The 25,559-nt window shown below is 48.4% G+C and overlaps 1 protein-coding gene and 1 long non-coding RNA gene across 8 annotated transcripts in view; one reads left to right on the forward strand and one right to left on the reverse strand.

The window, feature by feature from the left end:
• LOC140917185 (uncharacterized) overlaps positions 1 to 25,559 on the reverse strand; it is a 305,274-nt gene that overhangs the window by 170,721 nt on the left and 108,994 nt on the right. The window lies entirely within an intron of this gene.
• The window catches only part of LOC144930878 (uncharacterized), a 74,174-nt gene continuing 51,731 nt past the window's right edge, over positions 3,117 to 25,559 (forward strand). Inside the window, exons 1-2 of the long non-coding RNA XR_013636335.1 lie at positions 3,117 to 3,884; positions 12,150 to 12,187. This is a non-coding gene — a long non-coding RNA (uncharacterized LOC144930878). The remainder of the gene's footprint in view (positions 3,885 to 12,149; positions 12,188 to 25,559) is intronic.

The following is a 25,559-nucleotide window of genomic DNA, read 5'->3' on the forward strand; positions in this document are numbered from 1 at the left end:
CCCCTCTAGGCAAAACCTTAAGTTACAAAAAAGATACACAGACAGAAATAGTTATTCTATTCAGCACAATTCTTTTCTCAGCCATTTAAAGAAATCATAATCTAACACATACCTAGCTAGATTACTTACTAAAAGTTCTAAGACTCCATTCCTGGTCTATCCCCGGCAGAAACCAGCATATGACAGACACACAGACCCTTTGTTTCTCTCCCTCCTCCCAGTTTTTGAAAGTATCTTGTCTCCTCATTGGTCATTTTGGTCAGGTGCCAGCGAGGTTACCTTTAGCTTCTTAACCCTTTACAGGTGAGAGGAGCTTTCCCCTGGCCAGGAGGGATTTCAAACGGGTTTACCCTTCCCTTTATATTTATGACAGCAAGACAGAAGCTTTGCAGGAAGCAGGCAGAATCTTACTGACATGGGTATCTGTGTTATAGATATCCAGGCAAAACTCAGTAACCTGGAACTCTTCAACATCACATCTCCTAACTTCCCTTTCCCATGCACATGTGAATCAGCAGGCCTGCACTCTGTGTACAACACAGGGAACAGTTTTCTCACTAGAATATTTGTTTAGTGAGGTCTTCATTCTTCATCCAGCCTCTTATTAACAGTGTTAGATATCTGTGTCTCATTGTACCCTCATGTTGGGTATAATGGCATATCTGTTTGAGGTTCTAAAATATAATGGGGTAGATCCTTAGCGCAGATAAATTGTCACCACTCTATTGAAGCCAATGCAGCTGTGACAATTTCCATTAGGTGAGTATCTGTCCCAATGTAGTTTTGATCTTATCCACTGTTTTACAACTATGCCAGTCCCAGTCAGTTTTGAAATCACATCTGATGGTTATGATATTATTTCTTTTGCTCTCTGAAATGAAGGCTGTGAATGAGGAAGGAGAAATTTTATTCTATACCTTCTATTGATGAACAAATATTTCAATTCAGCCTTGTTAACACCACAGAATTCTCCTTATCGTTGCCCATAGTAACAGACTCCAACACTGACTAGTCTAGCTAACAAATGCATTAGGATTGCAAGATCAGGAGCAAGCAGCCTTGAAAACACTTAGAGGGAACTGGCATAACAACAGTGTTCCAATGAGTGAACTTCTTTGCCTGGACTAGGTCTGAAAATCTACCCCTACGTAGGTCTCACTTCTGCACCACTGAAGACAATGGAGTGATTTGCCATTGACTTCAATGGGAACAGGACCAGACCTACAGAACAGATGATGTAATGCTATATAATTTTATGGACAATCCACTCCTTACCCCGCCAAAAACTGCAAGTCTCATCTTACACTTATTTTCAAACTATCCTCAAGTTTTGCTAGACTGTGTTCTTTTTAATTTGACATAGAATATGATTTGCTGTGTGTAGCCTCACTGTGCTGTGATTTTTTTTTTCTGAGTGCTTCACAGATGTCTGCCAGTGATCAGTGCTGTTTGTTATTGCACATGATTCCTCACCACTTTGTTAGGTGTTCTGGTTTGCTTTAGTGTGTGCGTTAGATTGGCACAATGCTGAATTGGAAATATGTATCTTTGATACACAAGAGCTAAACTTGTAGGCATGGCTTCCAATTTTGTACCAGCAAAAATATATACATTTTTACATTAAGTAACCTAATTTGCACAAGCAGTTGTTTATTTGTTCATGCAAAAATAGCTCCACAGGCAGATCTGAAGGCCGTGTTTGGTGGAAAACATTGCACATAATGTGTTTAAAATGACTTATCCCCTGGTAACCTACATATATGCTTTCATGTTCTATCTGAAATTTTGTGATTGACAACTGTGCAAAACTGCATGTAAATTTAATAATAAAAATTAACTTTTAAATGTTTTGGTTAAGTGGAAGATTTTAGTAAGAATTCACCCAGAATCATAGTTTTCTTCATCTACCAAGCTAAGAAAACTATATTATTTTTGGGCCAAATCCAGCATAAGATTTGTTTGGCCTCTTTGCTAAGGGTGTTTTGGTTTTTATTTGGATTTGACCATTAATACCATGTTGTGGCATCAGACTTTTCTTCTTCTTAAATATTGATTCTCTTTATATCCGTACCTAACCTAGTTTCATTTTATTAGGAGCATGTTAAAAAAACCTACTGCCTTCTATAATTCTTCTAGTTATTAGAAAAGATCTATAAGTCATAAATTACTGAAAATGAAGGAGCCCTTAAATACGTTTATCTTCAAAAGAAAGGTAGCATATTTCAAATAATAATTTTACTAGTAGGGTTGCCAACTCTGACTGAAGCTATTCTGAGGGATATTTTTTCCCCAACACGACATAATGTCATTTTGTTAAAATATCCAGCACATCCCTCAGCCCACACTGCTTCCCACAGCCCCCATTGGCCTGGAATGGCAAACCACGGCCAGTGGGAGCTGCGATTGGCTGAAGCTGCAGACACTGCTGGTAAACAAACCATCCCGGCGGGGATTTCCCTGACTGGCTGCGTGCCAAAGGTTGCCAATCCCTGATATGGTATTTGAATGCCTAAATATCCTAGATTATAGATATGGTGCCATCTCAAATCCTGTGTTAAAGAAATTACTTAGTATTGCAAACTACAATTCTAGATAAAATAATAAAGCCAGTATATACTATGACAAAGTTCCTGCTCTACCTTGGTGGGTCTTGCGCTTATTGGCGCATTTGTTCGCCTTGGAGCTTCACGGAAGCCCTTAGCTTGGCCGTTTTTCTGAACTCACAGTCCAGGTCAACTCCTCCTGTGTCTGACCAGGAGTTGGGAGGATTTGGGGGGAACCCGGGCCCGCCCTCTATTCCAGGTTCCAGCCGAGGGCCCTGTGGAACGCAGCTGTCTAGAGTGCCTCCTGGAATAGCTGTGCGACAGCTACAACTCCCTGGGCTACTTCTCCATGGCCTCCTCCCGACATCTTCTTTATCCTCACCACAGGACCTTCCTCCTGGTGTCTGATAATGCTTGTAGACGTCAGTCCTCCAACAGTCTGCGTTCTCATTCTCAGCTCCTCACACGCACACTACAAACTGAAGTGAGCTCCTATTTAAAACCCAGGTGCCTTAATTAGCCTGCCTTAATTGATTCTAGCAGCTTCTTGATTGGCTGCAGGTGTTCTAATCAGCCTGTCTTAATGGTCTCCAGAAGGTTCCTGATTGTTCTGGACCCTTCCCTGTTAAGGAGCCGGAATCGTTCTTCACTCGCTCCTGAGCTATTTGCTTTCCTTTCTTTCCTAAAGCCCCCCGGCCCGGATTTTTCACACTTTTCCTTTTGCTTAGCTTCCCCCCCCGCGTTTGGGCCGGACGCTTTGTTTTTTTGGTTTCGTTTTTTCCCGTTTTTTTGAGCTGCGTTAGTGTGCTGGCCGGTCGCCAGCACCCCCCCCCCCCCCCCGATGCCTGCTTTTGGACTTTGCTCCTTGCTTACTTGAAACCCCCGGAGGAGGGGGGAGGACTGCCAACCTGCTGTCCGGAGAGGGGAGTGGACCCCCCCAGACCCAGCTGTTTTGTTTTTTGCCTGGACTTTTTCCGAGAACCTTGGGACAGTGCCAACAGCTGTAGCAGACGCCAGAGGCCGGAGAACTCCCGGGCAGCTATGAATCATCGTGGAGAGAGGCCGTAAGACTGAGGGATTTCTTTTGAATTTCTACCCTCGGGGGGGGGAGTTGACTGCATTTCAGCTGCGCCTGCGGCGGCACAGGGGTGTAGCAGGGAGCTACCCCCAGATCCATCGGTGCCCCCAACCCCCCCACCACTATTACAACTATCACGGCCCCCGCTGCTTCGTCCCTGCTGGCAATCTGCCATCTGCCTTCGGATCCAGCTGTTTGCTTTGGACTTTGCCTTTTGGACCAGGCATAACAACCAACCAAGCGAGACTCTTTGGACACTTGTGGTGGGTTGTCCTCCCCCCCCCCCCCCGGATTGTTTACCCCATAGCCTACCGGACCCCGATTTTTGCCCCCCCCCCCTCCCAGTGTCTCCCTGTCTCTCCCTGCTTACAATGGCAGAGAAGGAGGGACGCAAGGCCCCTCCACCGAAATTGGTTGCCCCTTCCCCATCTACCCTCCTGCCCACCCCTCAAGATTTCCCCACCGCCTCCGTTGTTAGAGCCCCTGCCACCGCCCCCGCTGGGGCATCGGCAGTGGGAGGCACCGGGGCGATTACTACTGCTGCTCTGGTTCCTGCCCCACTAGATTCTAGGAACCCCCCCCCAGTTAGACGGAAAAATCGAAGCGGGCCAAAAGGGAAGGGCCCCGCTAATGCCGCTGGACCCTCCGTGGCAGAGGCCGCCCCCACCACAGTGGCCTCGTCATCGATCGCGGCACCCCTCCCAGCTGTTCCCTCCACCAGCTCTGCGACCATCCCTCCCCCGGCCCCCAGGACGTATGCCCGGGTGGCGACAGGCCCCCCCTCACCTGCCGCCTCCTCATCTCGCCCACCCACTGCCTCCGCTGCCATTACTAGCAATCGGGGCCCTCTTCCCGCCCTGACCAGGAAGCACGGTGTCCGTTGCCTCCTAGTGCCCGCCTCGCCCCACGTGGAGGCATACGTGCAGGCGTTGGCGAAAGTGGTAGGACCCATGGCCATTGTGGCGGCCTCCAAGATGTATGGGAAGGTCGTTCTCTTTCTGGCCTCGGAGACTGCCGCCCAGGAGGCGGTGGAGAAGGGCCTAGTGGTGGGGGGGGTGTTTCTCCCCCTAGAACCGCTAGAAGATCTGGGCGTTCGCTTCGTCCTCACCTCCGTTCCTCCCTTTTTACCTAATGTTGCCCTGTTACCTGCTCTTTCTGCCCTGGGGAAGCTTGTTTCTGTTATTAGCCCTCTCCCGTTAGGCTGCAAGGACCCCGCCCTCCGTCACGTCCTATCGTTCCGCCGGCAAGTGCAGATTTTACTGCCGGCGGGGGTGCGTGACGGAGAGGCGCTCGAGGGGTCCTTCCTAGTTCCCTACCAGGGAGCCCGCTATAGGGTCTTTTATTCCACCGGAGAGGCCCGGTGCTACCTCTGCCGCTCGGCAGGGCATGTCCGCAGGGACTGCCCTTTGGCCCGGGGGAGAGGGGCACCTGAGACCCCCGAGACCCGGCGGGATATCGGCCCTGTTGTTGCCGACACCCCTGGCCACCCGGCACCCGACACCACCCCCCCTCCCACCCGATCCACCGCTGCCCCCGTCCGGGCCCAAGAGGCACCCCTCCAACAACGCCCGGGCGACCACGGGAGTCCTACTCTTGCCGTAACCACCTCGGCAGAGCCTATGGAGGGGGGTGTGGCAAAGCTTTTACCGGGTGCAGGAGAGGGCTCGCCCCAAGGAGAACCCCCCGCCCCTAATGTTGCCTTGCCGCTACCCCCCCAAACCCCTGAACCTCTGCCTCCGCGCCCCGCTCCGTCCCCTGCTACTCACCCCCCGGACGACGCCATGGAGGGCTGGACTGTAGTCCAGGGGAAGCGAGGCAAGCGGAGGGCTCGAGCTCCGCTGCATTCATCTGACGCGGAAGCCCCCCGGAAGACCAGGAAGGGAGGTACCGACCTTGAGCCTCCCGCCTCGGCCACGAGTGAGATCCATTCACTGGTGTCGGGAGGTGAAGATAGACCAGCATTGGAGGGTGGAATCCCCCCTCCGCGGGGGACCCTCCCCTCCGAAGCCCCGGGGGAAGCCCCTTCTAACCAGATACCACCTGAACTCCCAATGAACCCCGACGTGACCGCCGAGGCGGGCCCTAGCGGAGAGGCCCCTGGGGTGGTGGGAGTTGGCCTCTCCTCTGTGTACGCAGAGATTGAAGCCCTGGATTTGACCCCGGTCACCCAGGGAGGGGATGACTTACTGCCGGCCGGCCTCGATTTGGGCAATCTCACCCCAGGCCCCCTCTCCCCATGTTCTTTCCCCCTGACTGCCTTTCCGGGTGAGCACCCCACGGAAAGTGGTTTACCACCTGAGGCCATGGCTGCCACGATCACCCCGGAGTCAGTACCTAGCATTCCTCGGAGCCCCCTCCCTTGCCCCTTAACCCCCGACCCTGCTCGGGAGGCACCTTCTTTTTGCTGCTCGCCTCCTGAAGCTCAGGGCCTTACCTCTGCCCCTGCCCCCACCCCTATTCCGGTTCAGTTTCCCTCCTCCTGCAAGGCTACCGCCGCCCCTGGGGTTATTTTTTTTCCGCCTTTTGCAGATTCCCCCCAGGGAGCAGTCTTTACGTTTTCTAGTTGCGACTCCCCAGGAGTTGCACCTTTCCCCCTGCCATCCCCGTCCGCCCCAAGGCACGAGATGGAGTTAATAACCCCAGCCTGCCAGACACCCCGTCGGCGGTCCGCACCCTGCCTACCCGCCTTAGCGGACCACGAAGCTGTATTAAAAGCCCCACCAGGGACTGCTCTGGGACTTGTAACCCTACCCCCCCATGAGCTGCAGCATGCACTACGGGAGTTCTTGAATCGATGCCGTGGTGCCCGCGATAGGGCACAGCTGGCTCTCCAGCAATGGGGGGACTTTGATCGACTCCTTCGGGCCGCGAGAGCCCTTATGAGGGAGGGTAGAGGGCAAGGGAAGGGCGGTGCCGCGGCCTACGAGCGGGCCCGCAGCTTCCGGAAAGAGTTACTTACTCACGGGATGGGACACGGGTTGCTACGCGACCCGCCGGGGGCCATGAGTACCCCCACCACTGAGAACTCCCCACCCCCCCAGCCCTCCGCATGACACCTCTCATCATTGTAACCCTGAACACCAGGGGCTGTAGGATGGCTCTCCGCAGGTCCCAGGTGCTCTCCTACCTTCGGGAGGGGGGGTACTCTGTGGTTTTCCTGCAGGAGACCCACACGGACCCAACCGCCGAGGATAGGTGGCGGCTGGAGTGGGGGGACGGGGTATACTTCAGCCACTGCACGGCTTGGCAAGCTGGAGTGGCGACCCTGTTCTCCCCCACCCTGCGGCCCGAGGTGCTAGGAGTCACTGAGGCCGTGCCGGGCCACTTGTTGCACCTCCGAGTTCGTCTGGAGGGGCTCGTGGTCAATTTTGTTAATATCTATGCCCCGCAAGTGAGTTCACAGCGGCCGCAATTCTACCAGCAGGTGTCCGAATTTCTTGACACCCTAGATCCACACGAGTGCCTGATCCTGGGAGGGGACTTTAACACCACCCTCGAGGAGCGGGACCGCTCGGGGGCCGAGCCGAGCCCGGCCGCCGCGACCATTCTCCGAGACATAGTCGACTATCACTCCCTAGTGGACGTCTGGCGTGACCATCACCCAGATGATACTTCCACGTTTACCTTCGTTCGGGTGGAGGCCCGTCGGTCACACCGCTCTCGGTTAGACCGTATTTATCTATCCCGTCTCCATCTTTCACAGGCCCACTCCTCCACCATTCGGCCGGCCCCTTTTTCCGACCATCATTTGGTTGCCGTCACGGTCTCCCTCCGTGCAGAGGGACCGGGGCCGGCTTACTGGCATTTTAACAACAGCCTGTTGGAGGACGAGAGCTTTGTGATGTCCTTCCGGGAGTTTTGGCTGGCCTGGCGGGAACAGTGGCGTGCCTTTCCCTCGGTGCGGCGCTGGTGGGATTTAGGGAAGGTACGTGCCAAGCTCTTCTGCCGCAACTACACTCGGGGCACCAGCCGACGGAGAAATGCGGCGATAGAGCAGTTGGAACGGGAGGTCTTAGAGCTGGAGAGGCGCCTGGCCGCCAGCCCCGGGGACCCGTCCCTCTGCGGAGCGTGCCGGGAGAAGCGGGAGGAACTTCGAGCCCTCGAGGACCACCGGGCCCGAGGTGCCTTTGTCCGGTCCCGCATCCGCCTCCTTCAGGAGATGGATCGCGGCTCCCGCTTCTTCTACGCCCTGGAGAAAACGAGGGGGGCCAAAAAACACGTCACCTGCCTTCTAGCGGACGACGGCACCCCCCTCACGGATCCGGAGGAGATGTGTGGGAGGGCCCGTGACTTCTACGCGAACCTTTTCTCCCCGGATCCGACCGATCCTGGCGCTTGCGGGGTGCTCTGGGAGGAACTCCCCACGGTCAGCGTGGGCGACCGAGACCGGCTAGAGCTGCCTCTCACCCTGGCCGAGTTCTCGGAAGCCCTCCGTCGCATGCCCACCAATAAATCTCCGGGCATGGACGGGCTGACCGTGGAGTTTTACCGCGCGTTCTGGGACATCCTTGGCCCAGACCTAGTCGCTGTCTGGGCTGAGTCCTTGCAGGGCGGGGTCCTCCCTCTCTCGTGCAGACGAGCGGTGCTCGCCTTGCTGCCGAAGAGGGGGGACCTCCGCGACTTACGAAACTGGCGTCCCCTCTCACTCCTTAACACGGATTACAAAATCGTAGCGAAAGCAATCTCGCTGCGGCTAGGGTCCGTGATGGCGGACGTGATTCACCCAGACCAGACCTATACTGTCCCGGGTCGCAGCATTTTCGACAACCTCTTTTTAGTCCGAGACCTTTTGGAACTCGGGCGGAGAGACGGTTTGTCGTTCGCCCTCCTGTCTCTCGATCAAGAGAAGGCTTTCGATAGGGTAGATCATGGGTACCTCCTGAGCACCCTGCGAGCGTTTGGATTCGGACCTCAGTTTGTGAGTTTTCTCCGGGTGCTGTACGCCTCCGCGGAGTGTCTGGTTAGGCTCAACTGGACCCTGACCGAACCGGTCAGCTTCGGGCGAGGGGTGCGGCAGGGGTGTCCCCTCTCAGGCCAGCTGTACGCTCTGGCGATCGAGCCTTTCCTCTGTCTCCTCCGCAGGAGGTTGACGGGGTTGGTGCTGCGGGAGCCGGAGCTGCGGCTGGTCCTGTCGGCGTACGCCGATGACGTCCTCCTCGTGGTCCAGGACCCGGGCGACTTGGCGCGAGTGGAGGCCTGCCAAGCCATCTTTTTGGCAGCCTCCTCCGCCCGAGTCAACTGGGTCAAGAGCTCTGGCTTGGCGGTGGGGGGCTGGCGGCAGGTAAGCTCCCTCCCACCCGCGCTTCAGACCATCCGGTGGAGTGCCGGCCCTCTGCTCTATCTCGGCGTTTACCTTTCTGCCACGCACCCTTCTCCGCCGGAGAACTGGCAAAATTTGGAAGGCGGCGTGATTGAGCGGATCAGGAAATGGACGAGGCTACTCCGATGTCTCTCCCTTCGGGGGAGAGCACTGGTGCTTAACCAACTAGTCCTGTCCACGCTCTGGTACCGGCTCAACACCCTAGCCCCGGCCCCGGGTTTCCTGTCCCACCTCCGGAGATTGATTCTGGAGTTCTTTTGGTCAGGATTGCACTGGGCCCCTGTTGGAGTTCTCCACTTGCCCCTGAAGGAAGGAGGGCAGAACCTGAAGTGTCTGTACACTCAGGTCCGCGTTTTCCGCCTCCAGGCCCTGCAAAGGCTCCTTTATAGTGCAGGTAGTTCGACGTGGAGCATATTGGCGCATGCCTTTTTACGCCGTTTCCATGGGCTCCGATATGACCGACAGCTCTTTTATCTTTGCCCGAGAGGTTTTCCGCGAGACCTCTCCGGGCTGCCGGATTTCTACCAGGACCTCCTCCGGGCCTGGAAACTGTTTTCAACGACCAGGTCCGTGGCGGCCATCGTGGGGGCAGATCTCCTCACGGAGCCCCTGCTACACAACCCCCAACTTTGTGTGCAGGCGGCGGAGTCCCGCACGGTGCGCCAGAGGTTGGTCCTGGCGGGAGTTACGAGGGTCGGGGACCTCCTGGACTACGACCGGGGGGACTGGCTGGATCCCCTGACGCTCGCTCGACGCATGGGGCTCTCCAGCCTTCGCACCCCCCGGCGCGTGCTTCAGGAGGTGGAGGCCGCTCTGACCCCCGCCGCTCGGGCTTATGTTAGCCGAGCCTTGTGCGAGGGCGCACCCCGCCCATCCCTTACCCCAGGCCCGCCGGACCTTTCCATCGGGCCCCTACCCTGCCGATCCCAACACACCCCTCATCCTTTCACTGCAAGCCGGCTGCATGAACTGCAACCGGTCGGTTTTCAAGTTGCATCACGGCAATATTTATATACACTCACACTCCATACCCTTCATGCCCGCACCCTGGTGTCCCGCCCCGATACGAAGTGGCGAGATCTCTTACCACCTTTGGAGGGTGAGCAACCTCGGTGGGCCAGCCTGTACTCCACCTTGGTCCCGAGGCCCGTCGGGGACATCAGTTGGCGGCTCCTTCACGGGGCTGTGAGCACGGGCGTGTTTTTGACGCGTTTTACCTCCCTTCCGGAGACTTGCCCTTTTTGCAACGTGAGGGAAACCCTGGCGCACGTCTATTTAGAGTGTGCCAGATTGCAGCCTCTTTTTCGGCTCCTCACAAATATTCTTTTGCGCTTTTGGCTTCATTTCTCCCCCCACCTCTTTATCTATTCACTCCCCATCCGTGGCCCCACCAAGTCGCGGGATCTCCTGGTTAGCCTCCTCCTAGCCTTGGCTAAAACAGCCATTTATAAGACCAGAGAGCGGAGGTTGGCTCATGAGGCGTCCTGCGATTGTGAGGCCGTTTTCCGACTCTCAGTACATTCACGTATCCGGGCGGAGTTCCTCTGGGCAGCGTCCACCGACTCCCTTGACACCTTCGAGGAGCGGTGGGCGCTGTCCGGGGTTCTCTGCTCGGTGACCCCGTCCGGTTCCCTCCGTCTGACCCTCTGAATGAGGGAAAGAGCGAGAGCCGCCGGCCACAGCCGTTAGTTGCTGTGAATACCATTATTACTGTCTTCTAGGAGGGGTCCTATAATACATGGGTGTACCCCCCTCCCTCCCAACCACCCACCCCGCAGCCGTGCCCATCTTGTCGGGCACTCTCAGGAGAGGGAGGGTCAGTGACCCTGGGCGCGGCACTAGGTAACTCGAGAGGGTGGAAGACCACGAGTGTCGAGGAAGCCCCCCCGCTCTAGGCCACCAGGTAACTCAGGAGGGTGGAAGACCACGAGTGTCGAGGAAGCCCCCCCGCTCTGGGCCTGGGCTAACCTGAACACCTCTCCCTCCTGAAAGCTGTTGTATACCTTCTGATTGCGTTGTTTTGTTGCTAAGTTTTTTTTTTATCCTTTTGTATTCTTTGTAATTGTTACGAATAAATTTCCTTTCTGTTTCAAAAAAAAAAAAAAAAAAAAAAAAAAAACCTTCCCTGTTACCTTACCCAGGGAAAAGAGACCTACTTAGCCTAGAAGGCAGACATATTAGCCCTATTACTCTCTTATAGCCATCTGGCCCGACCCTGTCACAATACCCATTTCCATGTAGTGAGATTTTAATCCATTACTAAAGATGACCTGCAAACAGATATACTGCACATACATATACCCATATTATACACAAACCCACACAAACTTACGTTAAAAGAACATTAAAGGTGCAATGTCAAACACTCAATAGTTAGGAAATGCCAGAATTAAGTTGGTCTATAAAGCCTTAATTCAGCCTACTTGTGTGTGTGCTTTATGATATAGTCTTTAATTATATACTCATACTATTTTTTTCCATAGGGCCCTGCCTCATTCAGTGCACAGAATGGCCAACACTCACTTAATAAGCAGCTACTCAATATTTTGTTTTCTCCTCATTGTTCAGCTTGTGGCCTCTATGCTTTAACTACTGCACACTAAAGTTGTGAGATGGGTGCATGAAAAATGCCTTATACGTTTAGATTTAATGAAACAGAGCCCATTCCTATGCTACCTTTTGAAGTCAATGGGAATTTTGCCTGAGTAATGCAGTGCAGAATGAAACAGGTTAAAATGCTGTTTAAATAGCTTAACCTGTTTCCTTTTCTTAAATTTCACTTCCCATGATGTGCAGCCTTGATTTAGAACATTGGCTCATGTTCAAAGAGACTGCCTAACGCTTGCTGTCCCATACTATACATTCATTACAGTAAATATAGAAATCAGCTGGAGCATGGAGTTGCTCCATATGGATTAAGATAAATCTGGATAGTCTCTTAAATGTATTATAAGTTTGCAAACCTACATAACACTGATTTATATCTCAAAAGGTAAAGGAATAATATTGATATTAAAACTGTGCAAAAACATTGTTCTTTGATCTTACTTTTTCAGTAATACGTGGTGAGGAGAGGATTATACAGGATATAAACAAAATATGTAAATCAATGGGGCACATCCAAAATAATATAGTAATACTGCAATATTTAAAAAAAACTCAAACTTGGCACTACTGCTAATGAGTGAACCAATCTCTTCTGTTTCAGTGCAATGTTGTTACTCTGAAGTGTTTTGACAACAAACAGTAAGTGTCAATCTCAACTACTGTCTGCTTATATCATATTTGCCCTGGTGGCAGTCACATTGTGTACGATGTCTCCAGCGAAGCTCTAAAATGAAGTTCTAAAATAATTCCAAATTTTCAGTATGAAACACTCTTGGAAATCCATGCTAGTAAGCTTTCACTTGATCATGATCACTAGTTGCGCCAAGCAGCAACCTAAATTAAATGTCAATGTGATGCTAATGTAAACATATTAGTAAGGTTAAAAATAACACAGCATATGACTTTCTCTAATATGCATTTCAAAGAGAGACATTTTAGCAGCCAGAGTTACACTATATTAAAGTAGCATTGAGACACGTTGTCGGGGCTTTGTTACATGCATCTGCATCAACTGGGGTCAGTCTTACTAGAAGTCATACTCTAGGTCAGGGGTGGGCAAACTTTTTTGCCCGAGGGCCACATTGGGGTTGCAAAACTGTATGGAGGGCTGGGTAGGGAAGGCTGTGCCCCCGAAACATCCTGGCCCCACCCCCTATCTGACCCCTCCCACTTCCCGCCCCCTGACTGCCCCCCTCAGAACCCCCGACCCATCCAACCCCCCCTGCTCCTTGTCCCTGACCACCCCCTCCTGGAACCCCCCCACCCCTAACCACCCCCTGGGACCTCACCCCCTATCCAACCCTCCCTGCTCCCTGTCCCCTGACTGCTCCAACTCCTATCCACACCCCCACCGCCTGACAGGCCCCTCGGGTCTCCCACGCCTTTCCAACCCCCTCTGTTCCCCTTTCCCTGACTGCCCCACCCTCTGACAGGCCCCCCAGGACCCCCCCACCTATCCACAGCCCCCTGTTCCCCATCCCCTGAACGCCCCCCCAGAACCTTCATCCCACCCAAATGCCCCGACAGGCCCCCCTGGGACTCCCACACCTATCCAACTGTCCCCTGACTGCCCTCCGGCCCGGTCCCCGTCCCCTTACCATGCCGCTCAGAGCAGCATGTCTGGCAGCCATGCTGCCTGGCTGGAGCCAGACCCACTGCCGTGCTGCCCTGCAGGAGTGCGCAGCCCCACCGCCCAGAGCGCTACCCGTGAAGCGGCGTGGCTGCGAGGGAGGGGAGACAGCAGGGGAGGGGCTGGACTAGCCTCCCAGGCTGGGAGCTCAAGGGACAGGCAGGACGGTCCCGTGGGCCGCATGTGGCCTGAGGTATGTAATTTGCCCACCTCTGCTCTAGGTGGCAGGTAGCAAGCTACTGTAAGTGGCAGGAAAGAACTATGGAACAGACAATGCCTCCAACTGGCTGCCCAGTAGTAGTATATGAATAAGAGGCTTAATCAAGTCCTGTTTTCCTCAGTAATGGAAAGAGGACCTGACAGACATCTGAGCAAACTGCTAAGGTAACAGCTAAAATGGGTATCAATTTCACAAGAAGATTTTACCTTTTCATGAAAAAAAAATCTTTAAAATACCTCTATTACACTCACCACAAAAAAGAAAACACTGTCAGCTACCCATAGTGGAGTTCCAAGACTATTTTCTTTCCTTTCATTTATACAGTATCTACTGCAGATTTCCAAGTAAACCCATTACACAGGCTGCTATGAAACACCCTCTTTGTGTTAGTGACACACACCCATTTAAAGAACAGAAGTGTTCAGAGGAAAAATAGATGGTCTACGTTTCATGGTATTTAGGAAGCATTTCCTTTTATCACTGTGAATATAATGTTACGTTTATTGTGAAATCATTGCAGTGCCTCAGGATAATCTCTTTTTAAATGCCATTAAGATGTCAAAGTTGAAATTGCTCATAAAGGCCATTTATGGGAAATCTGAATAAGAGATGCATTAAAATTTAAAAAGGTTCTACACATTTTTACAAGGGTTTTTATTAAAAAATGCACAAAAGATCAAGGTAGTAAGATACTGGAAAGGTTGCTTTGTTGATACTAAATAAGAACAAAACAACCAATTCCATCTAAACTAATAAAGGAATGTTTAAAAGACCTGGCAAAATTATGTGCAATAAACCTTGAGTCAGGTCTTACACTAGGCCTTATACCACTTATTTTTTTACTGTGATAAAATACCTTACCCTACAATTCTAAGGGAATTTTTAGTTTTTTAACACAATCCACAGTGCAGAGGGGAAATTCAGTGTTACATAAAAATGGTTGAGTTGTCTTAGTATTCAGGACAGTGAAGAAGAGTAGAGGCTTGGCAGAAGAACTCAAAGCATAATAGATAACTACTCATCTCCAGAGGCCCTCACCTACAAGGGGCTCACACTGTCCCCTCTTCTCTCCAACATTTACATGACACCACTGGGAGAGACAGCGAGACAACAAGGACTCAGCGTCAACACTGCCACTAAGGGCATATCTACACTGCAATAAAAATCCCATGGTACTGAGTCTCAGAGCCCATATCCATTGGCTCAAGCTCACAGGGCTCAGGCTGCAGGGCTAAAAATTGCAGTGTAGACATGTGGGCTTGGGCTGGAGGGTTTCAGAGCTTGGGATACAGCTGAACCTGAATGTTTACACTGCAACTTTTAGCCCCACAGACCAAACCCTGTGAGCCCAGGTCAGCTGACCCAGGCCAGCCAAGACTATGCTTTGGTTCTTTTACTGAAGCATAGACATACCCCTTTATCTTGGAATGCCTACAGGAGGTCTGCTCTTGGGTGAAGAATAACTGACTCTAGATGAATCCAGGAAAGTTCAAGGTGAAGCTGGTCAGAAAGTGAAAATGCTTAGAACTAGCTGAGACATCTGTACCTTCCAGTGAAAGAAGGAAGGGGAGTGAGATGGTAACCATTGTGCAGTTCTCTCTTTTAAGTGCTTCAATATGACCAATGCCATCAACACCAATCAACAATCTTGCGGTCTAAAAAGCAACTCAGGAGATGAGCTCAAGCAAAATGGCCCTTTCCAGGGCAAACATTGAAACATGGGCTTAGAGGTATGTGTATGCCAACTCAACATAGAAAGCATCTGCCCTGCAAAATGTATTCACTGACCAAGCTGCTATGCAACTACAATCCCGGAGTCACTGAACTCTGAGACAAGAGTGATGGGCAAAAGCTATGGAGATCCTAGTTTTCACCCACTCAAGGAGGAAAGCTTGGAGAAGTCTCCATTATCTTGAAAGTGCTGACCCTGCCCAAAGCAGAGTGCCACATGTCAGAGCTGCTGCCATTGCCACCCAAATGCTATTGTATTGCAAGGCTCAAACAGATTGTCATCACAAAGAAAAAGAGCTTTATTTCTGCCTATCTGACTGCTCAGCAACATCACATCTACCAAAGCCATTCCCCACTAAAGTATTAGACAAGACCATAACATTCAAAACTGGCAAGGCCACAAGCCCAGACAGCATCTTCCCAGAATTTCTGGAATAATGTAGGTCACCATGGCCATGACTAATTGACATGCTTCTTTACTGACATGCATGTCTCTGGCCAAACTTCCAATGCATGGCAATAGGCAAAGGTCACTGTGATGCTGAAACTGGAGATCATCATTGTTACACTGCGGGGTGGGAGTCTTCCCAGGCCTCATTCTGGAGCTTGGGAATTCAGTCAAGCTTCTCCTTCCTGGGCAAAGGAGTCTCACAGCTCCCTTTATGGGGCTGTGCTCATTTCCTCAGGCCAGCTGTGGCTTTCAACCAGCTTCTTCTCTAGCTCTCCCCTTTTCACCTTAATTCCTTTTCTCCCTGAAGGGAAAGGGGTCAACAAGCATCAACCTTCCACTGCTGCATCACCCTGTTCTGAGGGAAGAGGCAGAATATATATATAGCCCTCTTTCCCAAAGCCGATAAGACAGGAGTCTTTAGAGAGGGCAGGGCAAAGTTCCCCTCCCTAAAGAACAGCAGCACAGGTTTTTCCCAAACAGATTATTCCCTGGGACCATTTCCTCTCCCCATATCTGCCTTTGTTCTCCTAGATCCTTGGTACTGCACCTTAACGGGGACACCTCACAGGACAGAGTGGGATGACCCTTAGGCCTTATTAACATTAGGAGAACAAACCACGCCCATAATTCTGCCCAACTGGAATTTTTACTTTTCTTCCCTCTAGATTAGAATGTTTAGTACTTTGTCTCTTAACCCACTTAGTTTTAGCAGGTATTAAATTATTTGTTTCCTTAGTGTGCCAACAATATGGCTTTATCACTGCATGGAAACATAAAGATGAGGGATTTTGGTGTTAGTCCAAAGTTTTGGTCATGTCACCGAGATCAGAATTTGGCCTGCCTTTCATGTCCCAAGAAGTTTGCAATTTAATGGTCCCAATCCTGTAACAGGATCCATGTGAGAGGGCCACTACACATGCAGATTCCCCCGAAGTAAAGTATCTGCCCGTGTAAGTTCTATCGCTGGTTTGATGTCTAAGAGACATAAAAAAGGAAAATGGACCAGCCAATGACAAAGAACCAGGGGAACTTTGAGATGGAATAATCACATAGCAGTGCATTGTTTTGGTTTTGAAATTAATAAATAATAATAATAGCACCACTGTACCAGATTTCTGTTGGATTTATTTGTCTGACTATCTCATTGTCACTTTATGAACCACTTAAGTATGTATATCCATTTTGTTTTGGAAAGAATTTACAAATTCCCAAGCAGCACCACAGCGAATGACATATTGTCAATATCTCAGACCAAATAGTTTTAGATGCTCCATCTATATAGTCTGCAGATGTAGAGCCAGACAGCCAATGAAGGGCAAAGTGAAGGTCAAATGCCTAAAGCTTTCATAAATAGCAGCTGTATTAGAGTGTTATTTTGTTTCAACATCTGGTCATCAGTTACCTAAGATGGAGGCAATTTATACTGTCAACCTTACAAACAAAATTATTATAGCATCAACCCTTTTTCCCCATCCAAAGCAGGGGCCTGAGGCTAAGATGTTGTGACTAAGTGGGGGGTTTTCTTGGTTTTTTTTTTTCTGTCTTTTTTTTTTCAATGATTTGCATGCAGAGTGGGTGGGGACGCATTTTCCCTGGGTGTTACTGGTTTAATGAGGTGATGGGAGAGGGAGTTTCTTGTTAAGAGGACCAGCGACGGAACTTGGGAGCAAAGCCAATGGCCTGGAGAACGGATACCCCAGCAACTGGTGACAGGGAGGCCCAACTCGGGAGTCACAGCCAGTTCTGGCCAGTGGGAAGACAAGGAGCTGCAAAAAAAGGACCTGACCAGCTGGTTTCAGCCACAGGGGAATAAAGGACGGCTGAGACGAGACGAGGCTCAAGCCCTGTTTACCTGGATAGAAGACAATGGACAGAGGCGGGGCTTGGGGAAGGTGATATCAGATGCCCAGCTGGAAAGCACGGAGGCATGGGGCTGGAGAGAGGGAGCAGGTAGAGCCCACCTGGATGCAGGAGAGACTTAGATATACTGTGCTGAGGGAGGCCAGGCCTGAGGGCCCTGAGAGTTTCCTGTGCTGTGTTCACATGCTCAATAAACCCTCCTGTTTTAAGCTGGCTGACAGTCACTCCTCGTCTAGAGAACAGGGTTGCATTATTCCCTCTGGGAGTGGAGGCCCCGCGGGTCCAGAGCAAGTGGACTCCCTGCCGGGGCTCATGGCAAGAGACAAGTGTCCTAAGGCTCAGAGCGGCGTGGTTCCAGGAGGTGGAGGGGCTTAACTACTGAGAGAGAGTGGACTCTCAGGAAGGGCTGTCACACTGAAGAGGGTTCTCCCCAGGGACCGAACGGGGACAAGAGTGGGCATAAACTGTGAGTGTGACAGATGTTAACTGTGCTGCTATGGAACCAAGTGGTTCTTATCTTCACTGGCTATTGTAAACAAAATACCTTCACCAACTCCCAAAGCCCCTTTGCAAAACTTTCATGAAGTCCTTCCCTCACACTTTCCTTTTGTGCAAGCACAATTTAGGAGATCATTCAATGCATTAAGTCCTGAATGCTTTTTGGGGGGTTTAAAACTTGGACATTGTCAGCTACATATGTAATGTTGTTAATAATAAAATGAAATTATGTAATGTTGTAACCAACCATCAATTCCTTGAAAACTAGAATTATTTCTAAGTAGTTAAAGTTTCAGTGCATTAGATTAAGCTTCACCACGATACTAAAAGCAGGAACATGTCAATTGATTGTATGCAACTGTATGATCTGGTATGCTTCCTATTTTCTGCTCCGTTGCCCTACCAGAAGTGTTTTCCTCATTATGATCTTGATTAAAATGCTTGATGTGCTGAGCTTGAGTATTCACTGGCATCAAATTAAGTTCCAGGTTGCAAGCAAAGCACCCAGTCTTCTCCAGTGGCTTGTAAATTCATTAGACATTTCAAAAAATGTTTCAGAAATTCACTGACTTTAATTTCATTTAGTACAGGATAGAATTCTTGTTATGATTTATTACAGCCCAATTTGCATTTCAGTGAAACATTCAATCCTCTAGCTAGTCTTCAACAAGAAACCCTCCCATCTTGGTGTTGTCTAGTTTAAAAAAAATAATCTCTTATTAAAATATCAGACTTTTAATTAGCTTCTCATTTTTCAGTCAAATGATCAGTGCAAAAGAACAGACAGCAGTGTGACAGCTGCTGTTCAGATTCCAAGCCAGGAAGGCAACAGGCACAGAACACGACTATTCCTCAGACGGTTGTGTTGCCTACCACGTGGAAGTTCAAAAGGAATAATTTCAGTTTAAAAGTTCAGTTGCTGCTCTGTAGTGAAAATAAGTTATACGTTTGAGGTTGGTTTTGGGTTTCTTTTAAGCTGCTCTGTAGCATTTTAAAACCTTTTGCGATATATATTCCCTTAGGGCACACAAAGTGAACTAAGGAGCTTTTCACTTTTATGGCTGCTAAACTTTGACAACAGTCCATAGAAAAAGAAATAACTTCTGAACAACAGTCAAACTCAGCGTGTTGGTTCTTTGCTTAACATGCTTTGTTTTCATTGTGACAACATATGTTTTGTTTGCATTTAAAAGGGGGTATTTGATATCTCAACACAAGTCATTAGCGAAGAGACCGCTCCTCACAAAATGCAAATCTCATCCACGGTGAAGGATCAAATTCACAAAATAATATTAATGGAAGTTTCCATAGACCCTCAAAAAAGTAAGGCAGGGTATGCAGCATATGTGCAATAAAAAGAAGAAAAAGGCAGACATATAAGACAAAACTCTTCCCTAGTGTAACTCCTTGCATCAGGAATAAATTTAGCCTGTATAAAGCAAGGTCTATGTTATACTCCCTCATGCTGGAAAGGTTTAACTAAGTGGCTATATCGCAGTATGCGGACACAGAGGCACATAAAATTCCCAGAGGTATTCTCTAAATACTACACTGAAATTGTTGTCTCTTGTCTTCCACATGGTGTGACACACAACAGTCTCAGGCCATATGTTACCAAGGATGATAGTACTCAGCAGGCCTGCCTTCCCGGACTGGAATCTGGAACAGCAGCAGCTGTCAAAGGGCTGTCTTCTTTCAAACTGATCATCTTGCGGAACAATGAGAATCAACATGTTTTTACATGACCTCATTCCTGGAGGTACATTGTCTACTGTTTACAATTGGCTCACACCAAGATTTTCTTGGAAATACGGCATCCGCCAATGTGTTACTTCTGAGAATGGTATCCAAGAGGATAGAACCAACCCAGAGGTGTGTTCAGAGTACTCAAGGAATATTTCCAACACACCTCTGAACAACATACTAACCCACAGAGACCTTCCTACCAAGACTACAAAAAGAAGGATTCTGGGTGGACTCCTCCTGAAGGTCGAAACAACAGACTGGACTTCTACATAGAGTGCTTCCGCCGACGTGCACAGGCTGAAATTGTGGAAAAGCAGCATCATTTGCCCCATAACCTCAGCTGTGCGGAACACAATGCCATCTACAGCCTCAGAAACAACTCTGACATCATAATCTAAAAAGGCTGACAAAGGAGGTGCTGTCGTCATCATGAATAGGTCAGAATATGAACAAGAGGCTGCTAGGCAGCTCTCCAACACCACTTTCTACAAGCCATTACCCTCTGAGCCCACTGAGGGTTACCAAAAAAAACTACACCATCTGCTCAAGAAACTCCCTGAAAAAGCACAAGAACAAATCCGCACCGACATACCCCTGGAACCCCAACCTGGGGTATTCTATCTGCTACACAAGATCCATAAACCTGGAAATCCTGGATGCCCCATCATCTCAGGCATTGGCACCCTGACAGCAGGATTGTCTGGCTATGTAGACTCCCTCCTCAGGCCCTACGCTACCAGCACTCCCAGCTATCTTCGAGACACCACTGACTGACTTCCTGAGGAAACTACAATCCATCGGTGATCTTCCTGAAAACACCATCCTGGCCACTATGGATGTAGAAGCCTTCTACACCAACATTCCACACAAAGATGGACTACAAGCAGTCAGGAACAGTATCCCCGATAATGTCACGGCAAACCTGGTGGCTGAACTTTGTGACTTTGTCCTCACTCATAACTATTTCACAATGTATACCTTCAAATCAGCGGTATTGCTGTGGGTACCCGCATGGCCCCACAGTATGCCAAAATTTTTATGGCTGACTTAGAACAACGCTTCCTCAGCTCTCGTCCCCTAATGCCCCTACTCTACTTGCACTACACTGATGACATCTTCATCATCTCAACCCATGGAAAAGAAGTCCTTGAGGAATTCCACCGTGACTTCAACAATTTCCATCCCACCATCAACCTCAGCCTGGACCAGTCCACACAAGAGATCCACTTCCTGGACACTACGGTGCTAATAAGCGATGGTCACATAAACACCACCCTATACCGGAAACCTACTGACCACTATTCCTAACTACATGACTCCAGCTTTCATCCAGACCACGCCACACAATCCATTGTCTACAGCCAAGCTCTACGATACAACCGCATTTGCTCCAACCCCTCAGACAGAGACCAACACCTACAAGATCTCTATCAAGCATTCTTACAACTACAATACCCACCTGCTGAAGTGAAGAAACAGATTGACAGAGCCAGAAGAGTACCCAGAAGTCACCTACTACAGAACAGGCCCAACAAAGAAAAATAACAGAACTCCACTAGCCATCACCTTCAGACCCCAACTAAAACCTCTCCAATGCATACTCAAGGATCTACAACCTATCCTGAAGGACGACCCATCACTCTCACAGATCTTGGGAGACAGGCCAGTCCTTGCTTACAGACAGCCCCCCAACCTGTAGCAAATATTCACCAGCAACCACAAACCACACAATAGAACCACTAACCCAGGAACCTATCCTTGCAACAAAGCCCATTCCCAACTGTGTCCACATATCTATTCAGGGGACACCATAATAGGCCTAATCACATCAGCCACACTATCAGAGGCTCATTCACTTGCACATCTACCAATGTGATATATGCTATCATGTGCCAGCAATGCCATTCTGCCATGTACATTGGTCAAACTGGACAGTCTCTATGTAAAAGAATAAATGGACACAAATCAGACGTCAAGAATTATAACATTCAAAAACCAGTTGGAGAACACTTCACTCTCTTTGGTCACTCGATTACAGACCTAAAAGTTGCAATTCTTCAACAAAAAAAACTTCAAAAACAGACTCCAACGAGAGACTGCTGAATTGGAATTAATTTGCAAACTGGATATAATTAACTTAGGCTTGAATAGAGACTGGGAGTGGATGGGTCATTACACAAAGTAAAACTATTTCCCCATGTTTATTCCAGCCCCCAACCCCCACTGTTCTTCAGACGTTCTTGTCCACTGCTGGAAATGGCCCACCTTGATTAACACTACAAAAGTTTCCCCCGCTCTCCTGCTGGTAATATCTCACCTTAAGAGATCACTCTCGTTACAGTGTGTACGGTAACACCGATTGTTTCATGTTCTCTATGTGTATACATCTCCCCACTGTATTTTCCACTGAGTGCATCCGATGAAGTGAGCTGTAGCTCACAAAAGCTTATGCTCAAATAAATTGGTTAGTCTCTAAGGTGCCACAAGTCCTCCTTTTCTTTTTTGCGAATACAGACTAACACGGCTGCTACTCTGAAACCTATCTAAAAGTAGTGGTTCTCAAAGTGTGGGGCATGCCTGGGAGGGTGCGTGGCAGGGCCTGGGTCAACCCCCAGGGGTGAGTGGGGAGAGAGCACCACCCACCTATGCTATGCTGCAGCTCCACTCTGCCTCCAGCTGCAGCTCCACTCCACCCCCAGCCCCGCTCTGCCCACATTTCCTCTCTTCCCCCAGCTCTTCCCCCATCCCTAGTTCTGCCCCCCGCTCTGTCTTCAGCCCAAGCTCCTCAAAGCCAACTATGCAGTAATGGAGCAGGGGGGGAGGGAAGGTACAGACCAATTCCATTACTGGTAAGGAGGGGCATGACAGGAAAAGTTTGAGCACCACTGATCTAGAGAGTCAGTACCGGCAGTACCTCATATCTAAATGAAGCAGCAGAGACACACTTTCAGAAATACTTGGGACTTGAATGCTTATCTAGAGAGACACTCAAACTGGCGTGATGTAAAAAGTAAAAACAACAAAATCTGAATTACTGCTCAGTTGACTTCTCTCTACTCTTACAGCTATTTGAAGAGAAGTTGATATAGTCAATGTTCACATCAATGGATGGAGCTGCATTTCATAGCTAGATGGCAAGGTGAAATGAAAGGCCAAATCTGACCCCCAAAGTCAAGAAAATGGTGTAATTTCAATCCTCAAGAGTCTGACATGCAAATACAAAAGGACATCAAACTCTATTCAATACTGAAGCTGACACTGATCAAGAAAAGAAATGAAGAGTATTAATTTTTAAAAAACAAACAAACCTGTAGTTGGCTAAGGATATCAAGTGAGGTGTGAATTATACTAGTGAAACTGAAAGCTTCTCTGAATAAAGAGAAGAGAAAAAAAACCCAGGAAATCTCCATAAAGTTTTATAGATGAGTTATAGCAGCCATTTATGCTTATCATAACCATGGAAATTGAATAGGTAGGAAAGATCTACACCAATAACCATGCTTCTCTCTTATGAGTGAAAATATTGGAAGACATAGCTTATAATAGTTCTTTCATCTTTCTAACCTTGTGATGAAATGTAGCAGAAAAGGTTAAATAGTTATCAGTGTTGTACATTGTGGCCTCTAGAAATTAGGTGGAGGACTTAACTCATGTGTGACTAAGGCAACCAACATGATCTTTAAATTCCCCAAATAATCTAACAGCGAAGGAATATGCCATTACTGTAATTTTTTCTTAAAACATGACAAAGTTGCACTTATTTGTTTCTACCGTTCAGTTCCCATTAGTAAATTCACACATTTGAGATGCCAAGTCTATCCAGACCCTTAGATTGAATGCCATGTCCATGCACATCGCCCAAAGTATGTAATCAAGGCTAATCTCACTTTCTAATTGTTCTGCCTCTGCTATTTATCAGCATGACTAAAACTTGCACAGAGAAAAGTATGTTAAACGAAATACTGTCTAGACAGGTTATTTCTGTGCTAATCATCTCTCAATTTTCCCTTTCTCTGTTTAATGGTATATTATTCAAAGGTGTAAGTTTATTATGGTCTTTAATTTTCCATTTTTTTCTGAAATAATTAATTTAACCAAAAAAAATCCCCAACAGCCAGACATTTACTGTAACTTTGCTATCAAAAAGGGACACTATGTGCTCATCACGGAGTGCTGCACGCAAACTGGTTACGGAGTTATTTATAGGTGTTCAGCATTTGCTTGTGATCATGTGAAGTGAAATCAATTAAATGCAACTACAGCAATGAGGTGGGTTTTATTTCTTGTTTGCTTCCTTTTAGTATTTTTCCATTTAAAAAAATATTGGACTATTTCATTAAGTAAACATTTTTAATTGACTGGGTCTGGGTAGATCTGTCTAAGATGTCTGTATGTCTTGTAGGTTACAAAATCACGATGATGTTCCAAGTTCCATTAGGGATGCAGGACAAACAAGCTAAAGCTGTACAGCCCAGCCCCACCTCTGGCAGGGCTAAACAGACCCCAGACAGGAGACACAGTTGTGTGGAAGGACTGGGGACAGTATGCTGGAGGAGCTGCCGCCGTGGGGCGCTTGCTCCTGGGAGCAGCCCCACATTCTGCGCCTTTCGCTTCTGCGGTTCCCAGGAGCACCCTGTGGTTCAGCAGATAGCGATTTCTAGCCGTGGATATCTGCTTCCGAGGGTATAAATTAGTATCCGCACAGGGCTCTACAATTCATTCTTGAAAATGTGCGTTTCCAGTACGGCATACTGGCAACAAGTGTCTTAATGGTATGGCATACCTGAGCATACCGGCTTACTTGCGCCACTGTGAATATGCATTAAAGCATCCAAACCAACTATCCACATAGAAATTAAGGCTGTTTTGTACAGATATTAAAATGACAGCAAGACCTTTACTCATTCATCTCTATCTTGGAGCACAACTTCCATTAAAATGAATGATCACATCAACAGAAGTTAAGCGTGTGATCAAAGGGCAATCGATAGTGCAATGGCTTTAAATGCAGCACTCATCTTTTTGTCAGTTTGTGCAACTGAACCGGCAACACTTTTGGGAAGGAAACTTTTGCCTCACTCCCAGAAGAGCTTCTCTTACAGCCATCTCTGTGCGGACAAAAACAGATTTAATAATTATAAAAGAAAGGCCATACAGTGGGAAAGGAGTAATTTTTTTCTTGTTTTCATACATTTTCTACTGTCTCCCTGAAGTAAGAATTATTATATTTTTTGGTTCTATTACAGAAAGAAAACAAAGTGTTTAGTATTATTTAACTCAAGTCAACTGAAAAGTAAAAATTCTAGCACAACAATCAGGAGTTATACTTCAAATGTAAAGAAGAGTTTCCTGAGCATGGGTCCTAAAATAAAAGCATCAGCAATATTTTACCTCTTCAATCATTCATTTCCCTTGATTTATCTCTCGTACTAAACCAGGTGGCTCAAAGCAGCAGGAAGTCAGGAGAAAGCCTTGGAGAAAACTACAGTTTCTGTGTTCACACTCATCAGTCACATGCTTCAGCAGGAACTCCAAACTGAATTAATGATACTAAGATTTCATGCAAGATGCAACGTAAAGCACAAGGAGAATGTTACAGTGCTTTTATTAGTTTTTCTTGAAAATCATCTTTACTTTTCAGCCAAAATGTATGAATTATCCATAGTAATTCCCTATATCCTTTTCCTCTTCTACTTCTTAGTCCACTGTCAACTCTAACCAATGTTCTGATGTCTTATATGAAAATCTAGTTAAGGTACATTTATATATCTCCCACCATTGTAGTTTCTGAGAGCCTCCCAGTCTTCAATGTGTTTATCCTCACAACACCCCTGTAAGGTAAGGCAGTGCTATTGTTCCCATTCTGCAGATGGGG

This window comes from Lepidochelys kempii, chromosome 9 (assembly GCF_965140285.1).
Source record: "Lepidochelys kempii isolate rLepKem1 chromosome 9, rLepKem1.hap1, whole genome shotgun sequence".
In the NCBI taxonomy this organism is placed as follows: Eukaryota; Metazoa; Chordata; order Testudines; family Cheloniidae; genus Lepidochelys; species Lepidochelys kempii.